This window comes from Xenopus laevis, chromosome 1S (genome assembly GCF_017654675.1).
Source record: "Xenopus laevis strain J_2021 chromosome 1S, Xenopus_laevis_v10.1, whole genome shotgun sequence".
NCBI classification, from domain to species: domain Eukaryota; kingdom Metazoa; phylum Chordata; class Amphibia; order Anura; family Pipidae; genus Xenopus; species Xenopus laevis.
In genome coordinates, this window is record NC_054372.1 from 81,206,276 (window position 1) to 81,222,495 (window position 16,220).

Genomic DNA, 16,220 nt, shown 5'->3' on the forward strand with positions numbered 1-16,220 from the left:
GTTATATTGCCCTACACATGAGCCCAGTGTATAGTTTATGTGCCATATGTTAGGAAATGTAGGGGGAAAGCCGGTTACCCCAAAAAATTTTTACTCTTTTTCAGCCTATCACCTTGACAAAAGGAAAAGACGCTAGTGTTTTTTGGGACTATTTTTTTAGGTAGTCCTATCTACTCTATTGAACTTCGCCTGGTCTGAAGTGGAGAAGGCATCTCTGGCGCAAGAGGTAACGTTCAGTAAAATCCGCATCTTGAATTTGGGGTTATGTCCATTCGCCAGATCGCAAATTGGCCAGACATTAGGGAGTAAAGTACCGCGTTAGTCACTTCGCCCTTTAGTAAATTTGGCCCTCTGTCACATAGTTAGCTGTAGTACCGCAGAACTTCAATTTCATCACTTTGAGACTTTGTCAAAAACAGTGAAACAGTGAAACAGACTGAGCAGAGCCTACCCATAGGTGAATTATTCACCTTTATTTATTGTTAGACAGGAAGAGGGAAACAGGAATATGAATCATAAGACAATGGCAAAGGCATGCCCTTAACAAGCAGGTTACTACAATAAGAATAGGCATATCACCTAAAACTATCATATTTATTATCATATTTATGCAAAACAGGGGACATTAGAGGGCACCCTCTATAACAGGCCAGACAGTATCCTATGCATTAGTTCTTATTGGTTCAGTAAAGTGACTGACAGTATTGTTTCACAGAATTTATCTGTTTTGTGAAACTGAGTTTTCATTTTGTTGATAGAATGAATTCTGTACTATAAAATCTTGCTTTCTGTCACAAACATCTATCTTGTCATTAAAATCTAGCTTGGCATGCACTAGTTAGTTACACCATTATATATTCTGTCCACTTTTTTTTTAATTTTTTTTACAGAATTCATTCTGTAAGTAACTTTACTCGTAACTGCAACAGTTACATGGATGTTATACATTTCTGAGACAGATTGCTTGTTTAAAGTATACAGAATGGAGTTTGCAATATAATGATATCCTTTTGTGTACAAACCAGATACTGTTCTCATTCTTCAATAGACATAGGTCTTTTGTATATATTTTATCTGTGTATATGGTCACAAATAATTATGTATCATGAGAGACATTCATTCTCTGTACTAGGGATAGTTTTTTATACAAAATGTATTTGGGACAAACTGCACCCTATATTCCACAACCTCACTGCTCTCACTGTGAAGAACCACCTATGTTGCTTCAAATGAAAGGTCTTTTCCTCTAGTCTAAAGGGGTGGCCTCTGGTGCGGTGATCCTCTTTATGGGAAAAAAGGTATACTTGTAAAGTATAATCATGTCTCCTCTCCAGCTTCTTTCCTAAATGGGCTGCTGTTAAACACTATAGCTTCTTAACTGGAAGTTCTTACAAATGGCTGAGAAATATAATGCTGCACTGATAATTCTGGAGAAAGAAAAGCATACAAAGCATAAATATGATCATTTTAGGTGATATGGCTATTCTTATTGTAGTAACCTGCTTGTGTGGACATTTTGGTTAAGGGCATGTAGGAGGTTTTGAACGGGACGGTCCCGCTTTTGACAGCTGAACCCGCACCCGCGTTTCTCTTTGATGTGCTGCACTGAACTGACACAAAACTAACTTAATGAAAAGTGCTTCCCTTTTCACTACCTGCTACTTGGTACAAGCCTCTAGACCCCCCCCCCCCCAAAAAAAGAAGAAAGGCAGCCAAACCACTCTGCAATTTGGGACCCGTGCTGCCGTTTCTGCCTCCGGTGCCTCTGACATCATCGTGCAGCTCGTCGGATCACGTGCTATTGCTAGCCAATAATCATCTATGACAACTACAGCAGTATATTACTTCCCTACCCTCATGGCATCGCTAGTTTCCAACACTGTTCTATGATCTTATCTGCAGTGAAAAGTGAAAACAGCACACAGTTCACAGACGCTTGAATAGTAAGAGATTTATTACAGCACAGGCTCTGTTCAGATCCTAGGAGGGAGGGAGACAAGGAGCTGGAGAGCCAAAGGTGTGGTTGCAAGGAGAATCGTGGGGAGCTGCTATAAGAAAGAAGCGCAGGCAGTGGGGGGCCTCAGGAGTGACAGAGGAGAAGCGTGGGGAGTAGAGGAGGTTGGTGAGAGCTGGAGGAGAGAAAGGAGCAGAAGAAGCGGGAAGCTGAAGGAGTGGGAGAAAACAAGAGAGAGATAGTGCAGAGGAGGGGAAGGAGTCAGTGGAGTGGGACAGCACTTTAAAGCAGACAGTGTGGAGAATCGATAGGAAAGAACAGACATTCCAGCATTACAAATAAACTCACACAGAGCAATAACCAATGGAATACTGCTGGTGTAGGAGCTGTGGAGGGGAAAAAGTCACATGATTCTGCACGCTGACCGCATGTAAGGGAAAATCTAACATTGGCATCCTCCCACTTTATGACGTTCAATTGTGACAGCTACAGAAGATACAGTCGGGTTAAAGATCTTCAAAAGGCTTTACTTGGAAATATAAACACAACAGTCTATGAAAAAATGGCAACATGACCTATAGGTAATTTTTCCATGTAGAGTCTTATTTTGAGTACAATTCTGGGTGTCAGTATCACTTTAAAGGGCAATTCACCTTCATTAACAAAACTGTAATGACATAAAAACCATATAAATGTGTTCAAACTTTCATAACCTGACAAATGTTGTAAAATGGATATGCTAATTAGGGGGTGTGGCTACAAAAATGGGTGTGATCAAAAATGTTGCCACGCTACTCACAGCAAGTGTTTTTGTCCCTCTTTCTGTTTCCATAATGTTGGGAGGTATGCTGCCAACTTTAGAGGTCATTTAGGACCACAATAGCCATGTTTTATTAACCACACTCCATAGCCAGGGGGAGATGTGCCTGACACAATTGTGCCTGACAAAATTGCATCCAATGCGACACAACTGCAAAATTATATTTGTGTTTTGACACAAATAAGACCCAGCTGCTCTTTTCTAATTCTGGGTGTTGTAAATTCTGATATGTGGCATTCGTGTGAAATGTGCTCAGCTGTGCTCTCTGCACTAGTGTTGTGTTTCTCCTCCCCCCCTTTGATCTGCTCTGATTGATCTGCTCTCATTCCATAAAGTTAAGCATGGGGCAGGTAAGTGGGATGGCATCATAAGACCCCTGTTATAAATTAATGTAAAGCACTGTGTAGCTTGCGGCTGTTATATAAATACATTATTATCCCTCTAAAATTGCCCCTGCATAAATGACCCCTTTTGTTTACACACAGTATTAACCCTTTCCCTGCCAGCCATTTTGTCCTAGATGCGAACATCTACTGCCAAGCAGTTTTTAGATATTTTGCACTCTTTCACTTTAAGGGCCTTTCCTGGGGTGGTCTTTTAGTTTACTCAGGAAAACAAAATATTGTTTTTTTCAGGACAACCTGAACTTTTAATAATATGCAAGAATTTTGGTGTAATTCTACTTCTGTAAAAAAAATATAGGCTTCTAAGTGTCTAATAAAATGAAAAAAATCATGTTTCACAAAGAACAATCACATATATCAGAAACATAATTTATTTTATGTATGAGAACACAGCCGATTTGGAAAGGTCTATGTCTCCTGAACGCGGCAATACCAAATATATATAGTTTTATGGAGAGTTCTCACTTCTATAGCTCAAAATCTACAAGCAGTACACTACCAAACGGCATACTTCTGATTTCAAGGCCAAACATTTCGCTAACAGTAGGTTTACCCTAGAAAACTACCCATTATTAGAAAGAACAGATTCTGGTGAATCAAAAATGGGTAAATATATCTTTGTACTCCAAACTACCAAGTTGCAATTGTTTCCTAAATTTATAATGTTTTATAGAAATTGGTGAATTTTTTTGAAAATTTACCTCAAAGCTTCCACTCTACAGCATAATATCTCCCACACATCATTAGGTATCAATGTAAAACACCCCAAATATGAAAGTCTGGGGTCCACTGAACAGTTTGATGCCCAATATGTATAGGTTTACCTAAGCATGTGGTATATAGGGGCCCTAAAATGTAGACACCTCATTTGAGCTATCAGTTCTGTAATTCCAGATACTACATAGTTTGGGGGGGGGCAAAGATAGAAAAAAGTACGTTCACCAAGAAAACCATATATTTACGGAAAGTACCCATTCCCCTGAATCCAAATTGGGTATACATGTCTTTCTACTCCAAAGCACTAAGCTGCAAACCCTTCCTAAATTTGGCAATTTTGGTGCCATTTTCTAAAATCACCTCAAAACTTCCAACCTGAAACATCGTATTTCCAACATACTATTATGTATGAATATAAATCACCCCAAATATGAAAGCCTGGGGTCCCCTGAACAGTTTTATGCCCAATATGTATAGATGTACCCAAGCACGTGGCATATAGGGGCCCCAGAACGAAGACCCCCATTTGGTCTGTCATTTCAGATACTGCAAAATCAACACATTTACATAGTTTGGGGGGCCGCAAAGTTAGAAAAAAGTATGTTCACCCCAAAAAAACATATATTTTCGGAAAGTACACATTCCCCTGAATGCAAATGAGTATGCATGTCTTTCTACACCAAAGTACCAAGCCGCAAACAATTCCCAAATTTGGTGATTTTGGTGACATTTCCAAAAATCACTTAAAAATTTCTACCCTGCAGCATCGTATTACCCACATACTTTTAGGTATGAAGAGAAATCACCCCAAATATGAAAACCTAGGGTTCTCTGAACAGTTTGATGCCCAATATGTATAGGTGTACCCAAGCACGTGGCATATAGGGGCCCCAAAAGGAAGACCCCCATATGGTCTGTTATTTCAGGTACTGCAAAATCAACACATTTACATTGTTTTGGGAGGCGGCAAAGGTATAAAAAAGTAAGTTCACCCCAGAAAACCATATATTTTCGGAAGGTACACATTCCCCCGAATCCAAATTGGGTAAGCATGTTTTTATAGTCCAAAGCACCAGCTGCAAAACGTTCCTAAATTTTGTGATTTTGGTGACATTTCCAAAAATCACCTCAAAGCTTCCACCCTGCCGCATTGTATGTCCCACATACTATTGAGTATCAAGAGAAATCACCCCAAATATGAAAACCTAGGGTCCTCTGAACAGTTTGATGCCCAATATGTATAGGTGTACCCAAGCACGTGGCATATAGGGGCCCCAAAGGAAGACCCCCATATGGTCTCATTTCAGGTACTGCAAAATCAACACATTTACATAGTTGGGGGGGGCAAAAGTAGAAAAAAGTAAGTTCATCCCAGATATCTTCTGAAAGTACACATTCCCACAAATCTAAATTGGGTATGCATGTCTTTGTACTCCAAAGTACCAAGCCGTAAATCATTCCTAAATTTGGTGATTTTGGTGACATTTCCAAAAATCACCTAAAAATTTCCACCCTGCAGCATCGTATTTGCCACATACTTTTAGGTATCAAGATAAATCACCCCAAATATGAAAGCTTAGGGTCCTCTGAACAGTTTGATGCCCAATATGTATAGGTGTACCCAAGCATGTGGCATATAGGGGCCCCAAAACGAAGACCCCCATTTGGTCTGTCATTTCAGATACTGCAAAATCAAGACATTTACATAGTTTTGGGGGGCAGCAAAGTTAGAAAGAAGTACATTCACCCCAAAAAAACATTTTCACAAAGTACACTTTCCCCTGAATGCAAATTGAGTATGCATGTCTTTCTACACCAAAGTACCAAGCCGCAAACCATTCCTAAATTTGATGATTTTGGTGACATTTCCAAAAATCACCTCAAAATTTCTACCCTGCAGCATCGTATTACCTACATACTTTTAGTTATCAATACAAAACACCCCAAATATGAAAGCCTAGGGTCCTCTGAACAGTGTGATGCCCAATATGTATAGGTGTACCCAAGCAAGTGGCAAATAGGGGCCATAAAAGGAAGATCCCCATATGGTCTGTCATTTCAGGTACTGCAAAATCAACACATTTTTTAAAAGATTTTATTTTCAAGCTTGATACATCCATGAAAAAAACCCAGTATTAAACAGTTAAAATTTACACCAGTCTATCGTGTCCCTGCATATTCATCACTGCAGCAATACCTACTTAGACTGAAACAGGAAAAGATGGTACAAGCATTTTTAACCTTTTTAACAGAGGATAGCAGGTGTAATAGAGGGAAGGGTAACAGAAGGAAAAGAGGGGGGGTAGGCCGAGGGCGATGCAACATAAGTGACTCAATATATATATTTGTAGCACATTAACCATTGTCCTGCACAGAGGCTGTGTCAAGTTCATCCAACCATGGGCCCCAGATCTTTCCAAACCGGTCCGGGCAACCCCTACTTAGGTATATCAATTTGTTTAGGGGAAGAGCTGCATTCACTAGAGATTTTCAACTTTTTAAGGAGGGAGCTCTGGGTAACTTCCAAACTAGGGTAATCGCCTTCCTTGCGTAAAAGTACAGCAACCTCAATAAAATACGTTGGTATTTGTCAAATGTAATGTTTTCAACCAAACCTAGAAGGCATGCCTCTGGTGTCCTCACACTGGGTATATTAAGAGTTTGTGTGACGTAGTTAACTACCTTGTCCCAAAATTTGATCAACTGCGGGCATGTCCAAAAGGTGTGGAGATAAGTGCCCGGATCTATCCCACATTTAAAGCATATATTATCAGCTTTAAGGCCCATGGAGTGCAGCCTTGCCGGAGTAAGGTAGGTTCTATGTATCATACGGTATTGTATTAGGATATCATTGCTACCTATTACTGAAGGCAGATAGGAATGCATAATATCATCCCAGTCATCCAGATCTAAGTGTGGTATGTCTTGCATCCATTTGGTATGGCATTGTGCATAGGGGTTCCCCCTTTGTTTATTAAGAGTGTTATAAATGCGAGACACTAGCTTCCCCTGATTTGGTGACCTTAGAGTTTCCTCAAGCAAGGAGAGGGATAACTTGAGGGCGGTGGGAAATTGGCAAAGTGCTGAATGTCTTATTTGAAAATATCTGTACCACATGTTTCTTGGAAGATTAAACTCAGTTGCCAGGTCCTCATAAGATTTAAACCCCTGGTTGTCATAAAGCTGGCCAATGTATTTGATATTATATCTTGCCCAGAGTGCTGGGTCCGGTATTGTCAGAAAGTGTCTTAGTTTAGGATTGCACCATATAGGTGTGTAGGGGGAGACGTGTTTTGTCGTACCTAAGGGCTGTTTCCCAAATTGAAGGTAGCATCTTTAAAGTTGAGGGGGGACAGCCCCTATGGGTAGTTCCCCGGAGTATAGTATTGGTGAGTGACTCAACCAACCTGGCTGCTTCTGCCAAGATCTCAGCTGATGGGTTAAGGCTCCATGCTACATACACTAGTTGAGCCTCCAGATAATACAACAGAAAATGCGGGCAAGCCAGACCTCCAAGTGTTTTAGGGGCTGTCAGTGTTTTGAGACTTATACGAGCTTGTTTGTTGCCCCATATAAACGTGCACACAAGCGAGTCAAGTTTGGTAAAACGATTGAGGGGCAAGGGAACTGGGGAATTATGGAAAAGATACAATAACTTGGGAAGAACCACCATTTTTAAGAGATTGATGCTTCCTTATAGATTAAGTGGGAGTCCCGACCAGTTGGTAAGGTTCACGGTCAGTTGCTGGACTACCGGGTCAATGTTAAGTTCCTTAAACTTGTACGGGTTTGGAGAAACCCAAATTCCCAAATATTTAAATGTCTCTACCAATTTCAAGTCTGCAGACATAGAGTGCAGGGAGGGCTGCTGTCCATTAATAGTCATGTAAGTAAATTTCTGCCAGTTGACCTGCAGCCCTGAAAATTCTCCAAACTGGTCAACTATCCTGAGGAGGGCCCCAAGCAATTGTTTAGCATCTGCTAGAAACACCAAGGCATCGTCTGCATATAGGGATATCCGCTCCTCCCCCCCACCAAAGCGCATACCAGAGATGTGTGAGCTTGCACGTATCAAGGTTGCCAAAGGTTCTATAGCCAGCGCAAACAAATGTGGCGAGAGCGGGCACCCCTGCCTAGTACCTCTACCTAAGCTAAAAGGGCTGGAGACTAGCTTATTAGTTCGAATTCTATCTGAAGGATTATCATATAACAGTTTAACCCAGTTTATAAATCTAGGACCAAAGCCCATGGCTGTCAACATGCCCCACAAAAAGTTCCACTCAACAGAATCAAATGCTTTCTTTATATCGAGGGAGACTATTACCCATGGGTAGCCACCAAGTTGGGCCAAGTCAATATTGGTGAACAGCCTACGTATGTTGACATCAGTTGCCCGGCCTGGCATAAAACCAGACTGATCAGGATGCACTACAGAAGAGATTATTTTGGTGAGACGGTTGGCTAACACTTTTGCCAAAATCTTAACGTCATTACAGAGGAGTGAGATAGGCCTATAGGCTGCACTAGGCTGCACAGTCCAGCGGGTCGCCACCTTTTTTGGGTATCAGTGCTATAAGTGCTTCCCTAAGGGACGGGGGCAGCATACCGACCTCCAGTGCAGATTCATATAAGCAAAGTAGTCTAGGGGCTATACTATCTATATTGAGCTTGTACCACTCTATCAGGATGCCGTCCAACCCTGGCGTCTTACCCGGAGGGAAGGATGAGATAGCATCCATAATTTCGGTAACTGATAATGGCACCTCCAGTGAGAGGCTTTCATGTGGAGTCAGGGTTTCCAAGGGAATGTTACTCAGAAAGTCACTTAGGGTTTGGTGCGTCATAGTAGTTGTGGATTGGTAGAGGTTATGGTAGTAGTGTACGAAGGCGTTGTTAATGCCTCTAGAGGTATCCCGCAGATCACCCAATGCAGACTGTATCTGCGTGATTGGGGTGGGAGCGGTGGTTTCCCTAAGCAGAAAGGCCAGCAGCTTGCCCCCTTTATATCCTTTTTCAAAAAGGAGGTGATTAGTGTATAATAACTTTTTTTCCGTTTTGTCCACTAAGTAGACCACCTGTAGATGGCCGTTTGGAGAACGTTCTCTAGCAAATTCCCCTTCTGTCAACAGTATGTCCTCCTCAAGCTCCTCTGATTTATGATTAAGCCGCTTCCTGTGACTAGATATAGCCATTATACAAGAGCCTCTCAGATACGCCTTAGAGGCTTCCCACACCGTTAGTGTAGAGGCTGAGCCTTCGGTTTAGAAACCAATATTCCCCCATTTCTTTGATGAGGTGGTCATGTACCTCTGGGACCTGTAACCACTTGGGGTGGAGTCTCTACTGCATTTGGTTCAGTTTCCCCTGAGGTCGTAGGGTAAGGGATAGGGGGGCGTGATCTGATATGCCACTTGGAAGATAAGCGGTGTTGGCTACATCTGCCAATAGGGGCCTAGAAATTAAAGCAAGACTTATTCTAGATGCTGCAGAGTGGGAGGCCGAGTAGCATGAGTACACTTTCTGAGTGGGAAATTTGTGTCTCCATGGGTCTATGAAGTTATATGTATCACACCAATTGGTTAGTGGGCTAATGGTTATATCTGTTGAGTTATGCCTATCCAATGTATGAGACAGGACCAGGTTGAAGTAGCCCATTAGTATCAGCGGTGCTGGGTCCCAGCTGCTGATTTTAGCCAGTATTAAAGAGAGAACCTCTATATTAGCTGGTGGAGGGAGGTAGACATTGGCAATAATGTAAGGTTTGGAACCCCATAAGCACCTCATGAGAATATATCTGCCCTGTGGGTCAGTACATATGTGCTGAATCAAAATATTAGCGGATTTACCAATGAGGATGGCCACCCAGCGGGAGTATGTAGAGTAGGAGGCATGAAGCACCCTTGCCACCCATGCTTTTTTCAATGCCAGGACCCTACTGCCCACAAGGTTTGTCTCTTGTAGTTAGACCAGATCTGGAGAGTGTTTTTTAAGATACTGAAAGACAAGTCCCCTTTTAATTTTAGAATTTAAACCCCTGGTATTCCAGGAAATAAGCTTAAGGTGAGCCATGAGCGCTGTTGAATATCAAGCTATTCCCGCAGGGTAGCACAAACCTCCCACAGACATACATATCTCCGCAAACGTGGGCTCCCTTCATCTGGGGTTTCTCACAGTTCAAAGTGTTCCAAAATGTGCTACATACGGATCTCTGCGGCCTTGGGGAGAGGGGAGTAGGGGGAGCAAAGTATAGTGTGAAGAAGAGAGGAAACAATAGCATTAACATCTCAACATAGTTAAGCTTTCCCAAACCCACCCTGCCCGACCACCCAACTTGGCGGGCTTCTTCCCAAAACTGTGGCTGAGCATGGAGTGTGCTCCACCTGAAGTTACACATGAAAACAGTAATAATAAACTTAAAGAGTGTCACTGGCATTACCATCAGGAAAGAAAATATATGTAAAGTTCACAGGAACAATAATTTACCGCTCGATCCTCACATCTGGAGATATTTCAGCCGCATCTTACTTTGTCTTTGCTGTAAACCAACAGGGGTGCGTCAGCGCTGAAGAGAGGACATCATAGACCCCAACGTGGGTGTGGGATCACAGGGGGAAACAGGTTGTACAAAAATTATGAAGTTCCCATTGAACAAAGTCTGACCCATACGCAAAATGTCTTTACGATCTTCAACGGTTAGGGCTCACCCGAGGGGACTGGTGAGGACGTCGGTCCAGCCATGCTCCTGCTTCCTCCGAGGAGGTGAAGAAGTGAACCTGCGAGCCGTCGGTTACTCTCAATTTTGCTGGATACAACATTGAGTATTTCAGCTGTACCTCTCTCATCCGACGCTTGACTCCCACAAAAAGGTGTTGCGTTTCTTTTGCAGACTTGAGGAGTAGTCTTGGTATATGGCTATCTTGCTGCCCTCATGAGTAAGGTCTCGCTTGTCTCTTGCCATGGCCAATATGGCATCCCGGTCTCTATAGTTCAACTGTATAACTGTGTAACAGGAAAGGCCTGGGGGGTGCCCCAGGAATTGGGGGTCTATCTGGGACCCGATGTGCCCGTTCCACCACAAAGAAGGCAGACAATGTAGTGGAGCCCAGATTTGCCTTAATCCAACTTTCAATAAAGGCTACAGGGTTGTTGCCCTCTGCTTTTTCAGGCAGACCAAGTATTCTCAGGTTGTTACGTCATTGGCGATTTTCGTAGTCATCTAAGAGATCAGCTTGGGTATGTAGCTGTTGAGTGAGCTGTTGTATTTGATTTGGGATTGGGTCACACCTGTCCTCGAGCCCTGAGATGCGTCCCTCCATGGTATTCACTCTCTCTCTGACAGTCTGGAGATCAGCTCTGAGCAAAGAGACATCAACCTTCAATTCTTCGATTTGCGTAGATAGAGCTATTTTTGATTCTGCTTTTTGGCAAATTGCTCTAAGGTTCTCTGTTTGGGGCCGTGTTTGCCCATTTTTGCGAATATATCCAGATAATGAAAACCCACGGATGTGCGTATTTTATTTAATGGAGTGTAATGCACTGGACACCTGTATTGTTATAGTCTCATGCTGTCACATCCATATTTTCGCCTGTTGGCATGACAGTAGAATAATCGGGGCAATATGAAGCAGGCAGCTATCAGCAACTTGCAGGCGATATATAGAGTCCCAAAATCAATGCAGACACCGAAGCACTAATATTTGATACAGCATATGTGTGTCTGGGCATTTAAGGACTCACTAATTTGAGGGGTGAGTCGTGCAGTATGTGGTGCTTACGTATATATCCAGGTTAACACCAGGGAGCTGGAAGTGGCAGTCAAGTGCTTGCCTTCAGTGGTACTCCGGGGGGGGGGACCAGTGTGTGACCCAAAATATGTCCTCTCGCAACCTGCACAGTATGTGTGCTTTATGTTTGACTGGTTGAGCTGCAAACAGATATGATGATCTCGTGGCAGTGGGCACCTTAGTCTGTAGTGGTATTGTATTGAAAGATAGGCTGGGGCGCCCCTGGGGACCTAGAGTCAAGAAAATCAACGCATTTACTTAGTTTTGGGGGGGCAAAGGTAGAAAAAAGTGCATTCAACCCAGAAAACCATATATTTTTGGAAAGTACACATTCCCGCGAATCCAATTTGGGTATGCATGCCTTTGGACTCCAAAGTACCAAGTCGCAAGCCTTTCCTAAATTTGGCGATAAAATTGCCTAAAAATATTGCAATTGCCCGCATTTATCTCACCCAATTTCTTACATACAATTGTAAAACACCATAAATACTGATGCCAAGGGTCTAATGAACAGTTTGATGCCCAATATGCATTGATATACGAAGGCAGCTGGCATGTGCGGACCTCAAATGAAAATAGTGCATATGATTTTTCTCCGCTGCCGATTCGCCTTCTGTGAACGTAGACCCTTGACTTCATATTATGTGCCTCAAGACCCTCTTAACAGCAAAGACCCCCCAAAACCATATATTTTTGGAAAGTACACATTCTGCCGAATCCAACAAAGATAAAGACGTCTTTCTACACCAAACTACCAAACTGCAAAGCTTTTCTAAACATAGAGGTTTTTACAACATTTCTGAAAATCGCCTAAAATTTTGCAGTTTGCAGCATTTATCGCACACAATGTTTTACGTACAAAGAAAAATCACCCTAAATATGGACGTCAGAGGTCTACTGAATAGTTTGATGCCCAATATGCATAGATTTATCAAAGTATGTGGCGTGTACGGACCCCAAATTAAAAACATGCATATGAATTTTCACGCTAGCCAACTAAGCTGCAGAAAAGAGAGCCCCAACTGTGTGTTATGTGCCGTAAGACCCCCAAACTGTAAAAAGACCCCCAAAAAAATATATATTTTTAGAAAGCAAATACTCTGGCTAATCAAACTAAGTAAAATAAATCTTTCTATACCAAAGCACCAAACAGCAAAACTATACTAAAGATACATAAGGAACAATAATGCAGGGATAAAATTGCAATAAACCACAAAAATAGCGTAAATCAATGAAATAACAAAATAATTTATCCAACAGCATAATTAGTGGCCGAAATCATCCAATAGTCACGCTGTCAAAATAACATGTTTTTAGGTAAAACAAACGGTACAATGAACAAGTAAAAAAAAAAAAAAAAACACCCGTTTGTGAGTTTTTATTATACATATTTGTGCACTTCTAAAAGTTGTTTGCAAATACATGTAAATTAGTGTAAATAAGTGTACAAAAGGGACCAAGTGTGCTAAAATAAAAAAATAAAATATACCAATCTTTACTAAAATGTGTGTAAAGCTGGCCATAGACGCAAAGATCAGATCGTCCAAATCTCTTACGGACCGTACGTGGAGTGCTCAGAAATTTGTCGTGCCACGTCGATCGGTCGATCGGACAGGTTAGAAAATTTCTGCCGGCTGCCACATATTATGGCACAAACCCCTTTTCCCCCAAATATGATACTACATAACTTAACTATATAGCTGGTTATGAAATGCTGAAACATACTTGAAACTCAACACAAATTTGAACAATGAAAATGTTTATTTCTCATACCCCCAGTTTTGTTTCATAAATATATTCACATATTTCAAATATTGATAGCATTGTGAAGATATTAGGAAAAAAAGCTGGGTGCTGCGTCCAGCAAAGACTGTGGGCCGTGGACCCAAACGCTGCAGGCTCTGTATGAGCAACTGGGACAAATATTATACCAATATTTTGCTCTACATAATAATCAAAGTATTTTGAAAAAACAAAACTTTTTCAACACATTTCTGAACACATTTAAAGAATAAAGAAAAAAAAATATTCTGTGTCATTCTCCATTTCTTCAATCAGACCAGTGATTTGTTCTTGAAGTAATAGTATGGCTTCCTTCACACACTGTAAGCTCTCAATGCAGCTCCTTAGTTTGGTCTGGTAATGGATTTTTTTACACATTTTTTTATCAGGTGTACAAACTGCCACTTCTACATCTACAATAAAAGATAAAAATAATTAATTATTGAAATTAGTTATAGAATAAAAAACACTTACTACACTGCACTACACTGTGTACAAACCTGAAATTCGCAGGGTGTCTTGCGAGGAGCTTTGGGGCTCTTCTTTTACCTGTGCTACTTCAGCCACTTCTGCTGGGGCTTCTGCTGTGCTTTCTATGTCTATGGCAGAATCCTCACTTGGTTGTCTTCAGTTTCTTTTGGCAAGAAGTCTTGCTTTCTTGATTTGTTCTAAATAAAAAAACCGAATGATAAGCAGAAAGGAAAACGTAGCTGCGTTATAATGAACGAACGTGCGCCGCATGAAACTTCATTCACACCGTAACAAGGACATAATTGAAAACTACCACACCTTTTGCTAAACTTTTACTTACTTTTCTTTATTATTCTGTGGATAATAATGAGTTGTTCTCTCTCCCTCAGTTTCAGGTCTGACCCATCGCTTTCTGAGTTGGTCTTTAGTTCGGAGCACTCCAAATCTACTGTTCAGACCTTCAACAACTTTGGTGAGTATGCGATCTTTTCTGGTATTCGCATGCTGATATACAGCTTTTCTGCCATCCTAATCATGTTTCTCCAGGATCTGCACCATGTAGACCATTTCAGCACGGGTCATAGCTGTAGCCCTTCTGTCTTGCTCCATGGCCACGAGATTGCAAACTGGCGCCAGCAACCGATGTCACGTCACCGACGATATATTCCAGAAGTGGTAACATTCGTGCCCAAACACGACCGATCGATCGGCACACGAACGTTCTCTCTCGTAAACGCACTTTCAAAATACAGGTTAGTATGTTTGTAATTCATCAGAATTCATTTGTAAGCTGTAAAATAGTTTGTAAAGCTGTAAAATAGTTTGTGAAGCTTAAAATAGTTTGTTTGCACAATGGTTTGCACATACTTTCACAGGCACTGGGACTGTGGGACCGAACGGTCGGCGTCCTGCCGAACATTTATGCAGCGGTAACTGGCATGGCGTCTTTTGCTTTTTTCAATACCACTTTCTAATTTCAATTTTTATTAATTTGTTTGTTTACTTTTTTTTAGATGGCTGCTGAAAAGTTTATGCATCCTGACTTTTTGAGAGAATTCATTGATCTTTATAAATCTGCAAGAGAATAAATCCTGCTGCAAATGTTGACTATGTAAAAAATAAAATCATAAGAACTGTTTTTAGAAAAGAATTTAACAAAGTGAAGTCATCCAAAAAGTCTGGTGCCTCTGCAGATGATATATATACCCCAAGACTATGGTACTATGACCTCCTCTACTTTTACGGTGCACTAAGCTCAATCACTGTAATGGGTACAGCACTTGAACCAACGCAGGAAAATGTGCATTCATGTGAAGAAATTCCTTCAGCACAAGACCAAGTATCACAGGTAAATATGCAAAAACACATTGGAAGGTTACATGTTTGTTCATTTCTCATTTTCATAGATCCTTTATAACCATACTACATTTCATTCCTACAGACTGTAAAAATGTTCAGCAACCACAGGCGGAACAGCAAGCACAAGCATCACAACCAGCACAGAGCACAGCACCAAAAGCAAAAAAAAGAAAACCACAGCAGGATGATGCAAAAAGTAAATTTTTAAGTGAAGCATCAGCCATACTTGCAAAGGCTGATGATGAACTTGATGCATTTGGCTTTACCATAGCTGCAAAATTACGGAGGATGCATGAAGAACAAAGGCTGCACTGTGAATTATTAATTACGGATTTACTCCAATAAAGGCCTACAAAATAAACTTTCAGAGTGTACCATAATATCCAGCAATACCCCACCCATGTTACCACATTCATACTGGAACCACTATCCACAATACCCTCCTCAGGCAAACCCTTCATTCCCTCAGCCATGTTCCTCTACCCCCTCACCAGCTGCTAGACATCTTTCTTTTTCCAGCCCTTCCCCGGTACCTAATGACCTTCATTACCTAGAATCATCTGAAGATAATAATAGGTATACACCTTTGTAAGCTTTTGGAGATAGCTGCACTTTTGTTTTGGAGATTTTTTTTCCTGATTGAACCTGTTTGCTTATTTTTATAGTACTTATTTATTGTTCAAAAAAAAAAAAATACTAAACAATTTTAAATGGTTTACATTTATATATACACGTGAAATATTGTGCTGCACTTTTAGTTTTGGACAGTTTGTTTCATGAATGCACTTGTTTGCTTGTTTTTTGTATTATATTTATATAGTAATTTAAATAGGTTTATTGTACTTATTGCTCTTTTATACAAAAAAATACAATAAATGTTCAACAAAAAATTTATTATTTATTTTGTACAAAGTTTTATGCAATGCCTG

General features: G+C 41.0%; 1 long non-coding RNA gene across 1 annotated transcript; it reads left to right on the forward strand.

Annotated features, from left to right (window-relative positions):
* The first annotated feature begins 1,936 nt into the window (after positions 1-1,936).
* LOC121399349 lies at positions 1,937-15,148 on the forward strand. The gene is made up of 4 exons (XR_005964941.1): positions 1,937-2,535; positions 14,322-14,404; positions 14,479-14,684; positions 14,946-15,148. It is a non-coding gene; the product is annotated as an uncharacterized LOC121399349 (long non-coding RNA).
* The last annotated feature ends 1,072 nt before the right edge of the window (positions 15,149-16,220 follow it).